We start from the raw sequence: 8,552 nt of genomic DNA on the forward strand, positions 1-8,552 counted from the left end.
GGGAAGGAGATGAGGTTTTGGAGATAATGTGAGGGGAAACTTCATTTCTGGCGAGGGAACACATTGTCCTAATCCACGGGTAACTCGGTCCCTAGAGACAGGCCGTTAAGTGGGCTCTATGTTTGCTCACTAAATCTTGCAGGACTACCAAGTCCACCGAGGGGAAGTGACGCCTCGCCTCCTCTCTCACCTCCTTTGACTAATTACTTTTCTTCTTGGGTTAAAATATTACAGTTACTTTTAGGACCTGTTCTTAGCAAAGTTTTGATACCAAGTTCAGGTGAAATATCAAGCGAGACACTTGATTTAATTACGAGTGAGCAGACATAGGCGGAGGGGGTGAGAGGGTCGATACTCGTTACGGCGAAGGACTACAGCGCGTGTGGCGAGAACTAGACCAGTTTATAACGCTTGGATGTTGTTGTGGTGGTTTTAGATGTAGCTACTCGGACCAAAATGTCCATGTAACACGGGCTTTAGTGAGCCTGTGAACGCTTCGACCATCACTTATCCTGTATATTATTTTGGTCTGGTGTTGGGTTCAAAGCCTCTCAATCTCTTAGAAGGGGGGGGGGTTATTAAGGTCACCACAAGGTTAGGTAATTATTAGGAGAAGGCTCTAAGCCATTAAGGCTTTATAGCATTGGAGGGAAGGAATGGTGTCCATTCCTGGACGATCGGGGATTGAACGCCGACCTGCAAGACAGCTCGTCATCCTAAAGTCCCACAACGTCAAGAAAACGGGTAATTAATGTCCTCTCCTAACCTACCAGAGGACCCAAAACAGAAAACAGGACAGTAAGCCTTTTTGCCAGCCTCTTCCATTTTCTAGTACGAAAATTTTTGGCCTTATAATTCATAATAATAATAATAATTCATTGTGTCGGGGGACAGGCAGCCAGAGAGTATTCATACACGTTTTGGCTGTTATCGAGGTTCCTCCTTAACGCCGAATTACTAGTACCTACGGGCTCACCATAGCCCGTGCTACTTGGAACTGTTTGTTCCAAGTAGCGAATCTTTAACAACAACAACAACAGCCGAATTACTGACCCCGCCCAGGATGCAACCAAGCAACAAGCTAACTCCCGAGTACCTACTTACTGCTAGGTGAACAGTTGCATTAGGTGAAAGGAAATTTGCCCAATTATTTCTGTCCCGCCCGGGATTCGAACCTGGAATTCTCGATTGTGCGTCGAGAACGAACCCGACTGTACTACCGGGACCCTTTATGTAACGCATATGATCGAAATGCGACGTTCTTTGTAGGACAAGTTGGCAAGCGAGACGGTCGCTTATTGACCAACCAGCAAATTTAACTTAGTCCAGGACCAAAGTGAACTTAGTATATATATACCGAGAAGTGGGATACACCTCTGTATATATTCTCTGTTTTATACTTGTTCATATTAAGATATACATCTTAATATGAACAAGTATCGATGAACGCATCAGGATATCGATTGCATATTTTACAAAAAACAGAAGATGAGCGAGTTCACGTGACGAAGATATTTGTTATGGCTATAGTCGAAACTAACATGAAATTATAATAGAGTTATCACAAAAGTTATGATATCCAATCACGTGGTGCGTTAATAGTAACTTGGCCAATTGGTTATGAGCACTGTTATGTATGACCAGTAACTGGTTGGGTGGCCGCGCGGACAGCCTAATTTTTCTACCTCTGTAATCCTTCCAGGCGTCATGTCTCCGACAATAGAAAACCAAAAGCAAAGTTTAAGTGGGAAACTTCATTAAATAGTTTAATAATATACATATAGAATTTCTGAACAATAACAAACTTTAATGTGTTGTATATAATTTACTCTTTGAATGGCTTAGAGCGAGATTAAACGATTTTGAGGAAACAGTAATGAGATACGATGAAAGTCAGGGGCTGGGAAGGGAAAGTTTGAGAGAAAGGGGGACACTAACACCACGGACTGTATATACAAACTAGAAACTGACGAGGAATAAAAATACGGATATCAATATTGCATGAAACGAGCAGTTGACATTATGATGAGAGGATGGTGCAGCGCGACGATGGTGCTTGGGTAGTGGGGGTTGGGGGGGGGGGGTTGTTAAGCTTGAGAAGAGGGAGGAAAGGATGGTGAGTGAGCGGATAATATGCGGTTAAACCAAGTTACGATATCTGGAACGTCTCACATTCTATAGCCTAGTGATAGGCCACGCTCCACTTGTTATTGGCAATGCTGCCTCCGTAATATCCGGGGTTCTCGCTGATGAAATAAACATAAAATATGACGCTCAGGATATGTACACCGGGAGGTGTACTCATCTTCTCCGGCTTGTATACACTGAGAGTTTACTTTAAAAAGTATACTTACTGGTTGGTCAATTACAGGCACTTGTAATGACCTTAAAATTCCTCCAGAGGTTGACAGGCATTAAGTCCAACACCAAAATCAAATCAGTATCCTTATTGTTGAAATTGAAATTATTAAAGGCCCCATTCAATTGCAGATATGTTTTACAAACATTATGAAAATATATATTTTTGCCTATACATCCTCATACAAAAAGGTTGTATATGATATTGTGATGTCTCTGTTTAATTCTTGATATTTTATGAAGATTGGGTCGACAAAGTTGTCTAACCTCCAGCTGACTCAACAATTTATTGGTTCAGTGCAAACTTGTCACAAAGTCTCAATAGCTTTCTGGCGTGAATATAAGCATCAGGCGAATGGAAAGGTGGCCAAATGTCTCTGTCCTGCGCGGGAGTCGAACCCGGGACCTTTCGGTTGTTATATCGACAGTGCCTCCATACAGTTATATCAGAAATTAAAGTCCCTGCAGTGGAATTGTGCAATTTGGTAGTCACCCATGCGTTAGTATCGTTGAGTCACGCGTCCATCTGTTGATATTAGCGCCCAGTGTCCTGGAAGGGAACACGGGGGGTAGAGGGTGACATGGGCTGGGTGGTGACACGGGGTGGTGGTGACACGGGGCGGAGTTGACACGGTGCGGAGGTGACACGGGCGGGGTTAATACAGGACGGAGGTTGACATTAGGCGGGAGCGAGACTGAGCGGAGGTGACACGGGGCGGAGGGTGACACGGGGCGGGGGGAGGGGTTGCTTGGAGCGGAGGTGACACGGGCGGGGTTGATACAGATGGGGATTGACATCAGCCGGGAGCGACACGGTCAGGGGGTGACACAAGCGGGGGTTACACTGTGTGTGTGTGTGGTGGGGGGGGGGGGGTGTCGTGGGCTGGGGTGAGGGGTGACACGGGGCGTGTCGGAATGAGTCACAAAGGGCGGGTGATGGAGTGGAGGGAAGCCAGTGTGATTAATCTGGCTGAATCACGAAGAGAGGGGGACAAAAAAAAGTCCAACGCAATGCAGCATCGATTTGCCATCATCGACCTTAGTACTCTTGGTAACAACAATTGTGTATGTAAAAGTGTACCGTTTACATGTTATATTCCCTAAATACAGGAAAACAGACCTACATCACGTTTTCTTATGAACATTTATTGTTAAGTGTTACAACTTCCTAATTCGATCAACGATTTACTACTATATTTTCGGCCATAAAAACCAGGTTAATAATTAGATTCTTCTTACTGATAACTATTTATAAGTATCTAATTGCTTTGACAATTTATCCATTATAGCCTCAACTAGATACGGCGTTCAATCGGCACAGATGGATAAATATATATTTCCCGCCGCACACATTCATTACTCTATCATAATTCATCACTAACGGCTCCACAACCTAAGCCTGCAAATGCTAATATGATTTGTAGTTACTGCGGACCCGCGGGTTTTGTTGGGCGCACGTTATGAGTCCACCACAATGGCTCGCCATCGTAAATAGAAGGAAGCTCTCACGGCCTCCCAGCGTTAATATGTGGATGTGAAAGAAGAGAGTAATGGGATTGTTTGCAGCAACAGTCATAGTAGTAGAAGTAGGTAGTAATCGTTGTACAGGAAATAGCAGGAGACAAAGCCTACATTTTATTATAGTTTAGGTACTATAGTAGTATTGGGTTTAAATCGTTATTTCGCCCTTCATTCACATTGCTAAATTTGTAGGTTGCATCATGTCAAGAGTGTTTACATGCGGAGAGTGACTTGTTTACATTCTTCCTGTGATACTGTGTAGTAACAACGTAAGTGAAGTCGTTAGTATTGCCATTTATGTGTTCCTCAGTAGTTTTGCGCGGAGGAAGTTTCCCATATGTTAGCACTCCCTTTGTTTCCTCTTCTTTTGAATACGAGTACACTCGTGTTGGGGTAAGTAGCTTCTCCTAGCAAGATGGACCTGCAGCATTCAGCTCCTTATCCAGCTTCTCAAACTATTGCTTGGGAAAATGTAATAATCCAGCATGTAAGATCATATTGGCCTGTTACATTATTTTTTCTTATGCTGCGTCTCTAGTTTTCGACGTTGTACCATTGTTCCTGTATTTTATTTATTGAACAGTGTGTGTGTGTGCGCGCGCGCGCGCGTGCCAAATGCTTCTCATTATATCAGTTTACTCACACAATTTTGAAAAACTTTCCAATATATTTCCAAAAACAAATATCGAAATTTTGCCAGGTGAGAGCGTTGACCTAAACTCGACCTTATTCCACGTAATCTCGTCTTTTATGGGAGATGTGATTGAAAAAATAAAATAATCACTTACTCCTTTGTTGGAGTTCTCAAGTTCGGAGAGTTCGAGAAATTTTGATGAACTACTGAAGTTATAGTCGATCATCTGACTTTTGTTCAGTTTATTGTTCATAATGATATGTAATTTCTTGTTTTCATCGAGTCACGAAGGTTGATTGAAGGACAGATTTCTTAACTGATGTTTTGATGGACGGATTATTTTTATTGATGATTTGATAGACGGGTTTATTTTTTTTTACAAATGTTTTCATAGGCGGATTTTTTTTACAGAAAAATGTGTATATTTATAAATATATATGTGTATATATATAAATATATATATTTATATATATACATATATATATATGTGCAAGTGTATATGTGTATACTGTCACATATATACTTGCAACCCCCCCCCCCCCCGCGCGTCTGTGTAGACTAGTTACATGTGATGGTTTTTCCGCGGAGGCTAATGGCCTGATTCCTCCGTGTACAAGGGCTTGAGGCTGCAGCACCACACAGCACAATACTCCCAAACGGATTAGGGTCCCGTGGCGCAGCGGTTCGAGCAGTCGATTCATAGTCGAATGTTCCTAGGCTCGTCGCCGGCGGCAGGACAGAAGCGTTTGGGCAACGAATGCCTTTCACCTAGCGGTAAATAGGTACCCTAGAGTTAGGCAACTGTTGTGGGTTGCATCCTGGGAATGGTCATTCATTCTAAGGGGACGTCGATCATCCTTCAACTTGTCCTCTCAACTAAAGCGCCTCATTTTGTACACTATGATCCCCAACGATCAAAATAAGGGATTCAATGAAAATTATCGAGTCACACATATTCATGCTTATTAAGCTTGTGTTGGTTAGGTTAGGCGTATGGCTTTAGTTCCTGCGTTTCAGTACCACTTACTTTGTACGTTGTAGCAAATCAAGAGAACAGCCTGCATCTTAATATTAGGCTTGGTGTTCCCCAACTAGAGAAAACCATAGGGTTCGGGAGAAACTATAATATATACACTTTGTACAAAGACTGTAATTGATCTCCGGCAGCGTACATGAACAGCATTGTGCTTAAAAGTCTCACAATCAACGAGTGAAACTGTACTCACAGAATAACAAACTTCTCCCCCCCCCCCTCCCTCTATCTCTCTCTCCACCATTTGTGATCAAACTCTTACAATGTTAAATTGTTTCAGGCTGCAAAATTATGATGTGGTTTTTGCACGTCTTACATGCACTTATCTACCGGGTCCTATTGGTCTGCTGGGTCCTATTCATACGGCTTGTCTGGCTCTATACATAAGGTCTAATGGGTCCCATATACCATGGTCTACCGGGTCCTATATACATGGTCTGCTGGCTCTACACACAGCATCCAACCGGACACAAGACGCCAACAAACTACTCTAGTGCCTTCTTTGTAATTATACCATTGAGCGGAAAGATTATACCATCTTCAGGATGCTGACAGAATCACTTTTGTGTTTTTTCCACCCAACCCAATTATCAAATTATATTCCAATTGCAGCCTATTTTACCAATTTGCTCCGAATATTTTAAATGTGAGGTATTCTTCAAAAAAGTATTTGTTAGTAATTTACAGAGTAAATTAAGAGTAAAGTCTATGAGCTTTTATTGGGCGTGACCGTTTTAGTAATGCTAATTTTTATTTGTCGCGAGTTTTAATTAGTTTCTCCAACCTGTCGTCCAAAAATGTGGATGGAATGCGTACAATATGGTCTCTTACGCCTTAAAAAATGGATAAAGAGGATAGGACAGAATTTCTCATAAATTGCAGTACAAATTGGGTACAAACTGTCCGTATTTTAATATTAAATATTTGTTTTGTGCTAAAATTAAATGTGAGAGGTGTTATATCAGTGTGTATATATATATATATATATATATATATATATATATATATATATATATATATATATATATATATATATATATATAGTGACCAAACGTTATATTCATCCCCCATCCAACTATCCCCACTTCCCCCTCCATACCCCCTACTCCCTATTAAAAAAAAATCCACTGATAAGCGTAAAAATTGAGGCACGATTTTTTTATCCTGATACTTGTTTCTCTGCGTCCATCAGATACTTAATGAGGGCGGACAATTATGCCAGGAATTCAGTACTGGGTTTTTTCTTGCCGAGGTGAGCGAGACTCCAGAGTATTGACCAATGCAGCCTTGAGTGCAGGTGTCGCCGTTCATTCCCTGAAACGCAATTCTCTGTCATTTTCTCACGTTAATTTAAATCGAGGGCAGAGTAGGAGCGTGGCAGACAAAGAGAAGGACAGACAATGAAGGGAGAGAGAGAGAGAGAGAGAGAGAGAGAGAGAGAGAGAGAGAGAGAGAGAGAGAGAGAGAGAGAGAGAGAGAGAGAGAGAGAGAGAGAGAGCAAATATATTTATAGACTGAGAGACATGACAAACTGAGACCGCAAAAGATAGAGAGAACATACTGACATGACTGGGAGAGAAAGACAGAGAGGGCAAATGTAATAGATCCTAGAGAAAGCGACAGATTGGAGCAATAGACATGAACCTGATAGACAGAGAAAACCAATATAAATAAAACCGAGGGAAAGCAATACGGTGAACCAATAGACATATATACCCGATAGAAAAAGAGACACATGACTAATAGGCATAAACCTGAAAGAGAAGGAGACCCGAGAGGACAAAAAAAGGACACAGACTGAGAGGAAAAAACAAGACAAAACACAGCTGTGTTCGCTGTCAAGGACAAGAGCCCAAAACCTGACAGTTTTTTTTACCGTTCTCGCGTCAGGAAAAGCAAAAGATATTGACCAAGTTAGGGGCCACCGGAGTCAGCTTTACCCAGAGGTGGAAATTTGCAAGTTGGGGGAAGAGTCACTCATGTATGAAAAACACCGCTCACGGTCCTGTGGTACTTTCTCCTTTTTTGTTTAGTTTGCGGTTAGATTTTAGGGAAAATGATTTAACCGGAAAGAAAAGAAATTTCCACTGAACTGTTTCAAGTATTTTTATGGAATTGTTTTTTTTGGGGTGTTGTTAGTTGTCCTTTTTGTTGTTTTTTGTCGGGTAATTAGAGTTTTGAAAATTATTGGACAGAAATTAATATAGAAATTATATATGGGTGAGAAATTATATATGGGTGATATATAGAAATTAATGGGTGAGTTGTTTAGTACATCATGATGTGACTAGATGTTATTATTGGTAAAACATGGTGTGTATATATATATATATATATATATATATATATATATATATATATATACATACATATATAGGGTGCTTGTTGTCCCTCACAAAACGAATTAATAACTATAACTGAAACAATCTCTATATACTAATTATTTACACTGCGCACTGTGAATATCAGACTGGCCCATCTTAGTGCAATCTGCGCAGTATAAAGACCAAACACGACAATGCAGTTTTAAAAGTCTCCACAGAATGAAACCAAACAGGAGGACAATGCTAGCTCCATCTGCTGTTTAGCGTTTGAATTTTCAGCAGCTATTTTTAATCCTGTATTTTTGCAATCTCGAAATTGTTGTGTCTATTACATTGCAGATATATTCGTATCGATATCGAAAAATACTTATGAAAAATAATAGGAGTTTAATGCGAGGAACGCTAGCCATTAATTGGGAGTTTGGTTCGCAGTTGGGAAGGTTTACCGAGGAATATCTCAAGTTTCATCCTGGCTTTGTTCAATACACTTTGTACACAAGAATCTGGGAACATATTTACTACGAGAAGGGTCAACGAATAAGAGAGCGAGAGAGAGAGAAAGAAGCAGAGAGGGAGAGAAAGAGAAGCAGAGAGGGAGAGAAAGAGAAAGAGAAGTAGAGAGGAAGAGAAAGAAGCAGAGAGGGAGAAACAGAGAAAGAGAAGCAGAAAGAGAGAGAGAAAT

Source organism: Procambarus clarkii, chromosome 29 (assembly GCF_040958095.1).
Source record: "Procambarus clarkii isolate CNS0578487 chromosome 29, FALCON_Pclarkii_2.0, whole genome shotgun sequence".
Classification (NCBI taxonomy): domain Eukaryota; kingdom Metazoa; phylum Arthropoda; class Malacostraca; order Decapoda; family Cambaridae; genus Procambarus; species Procambarus clarkii.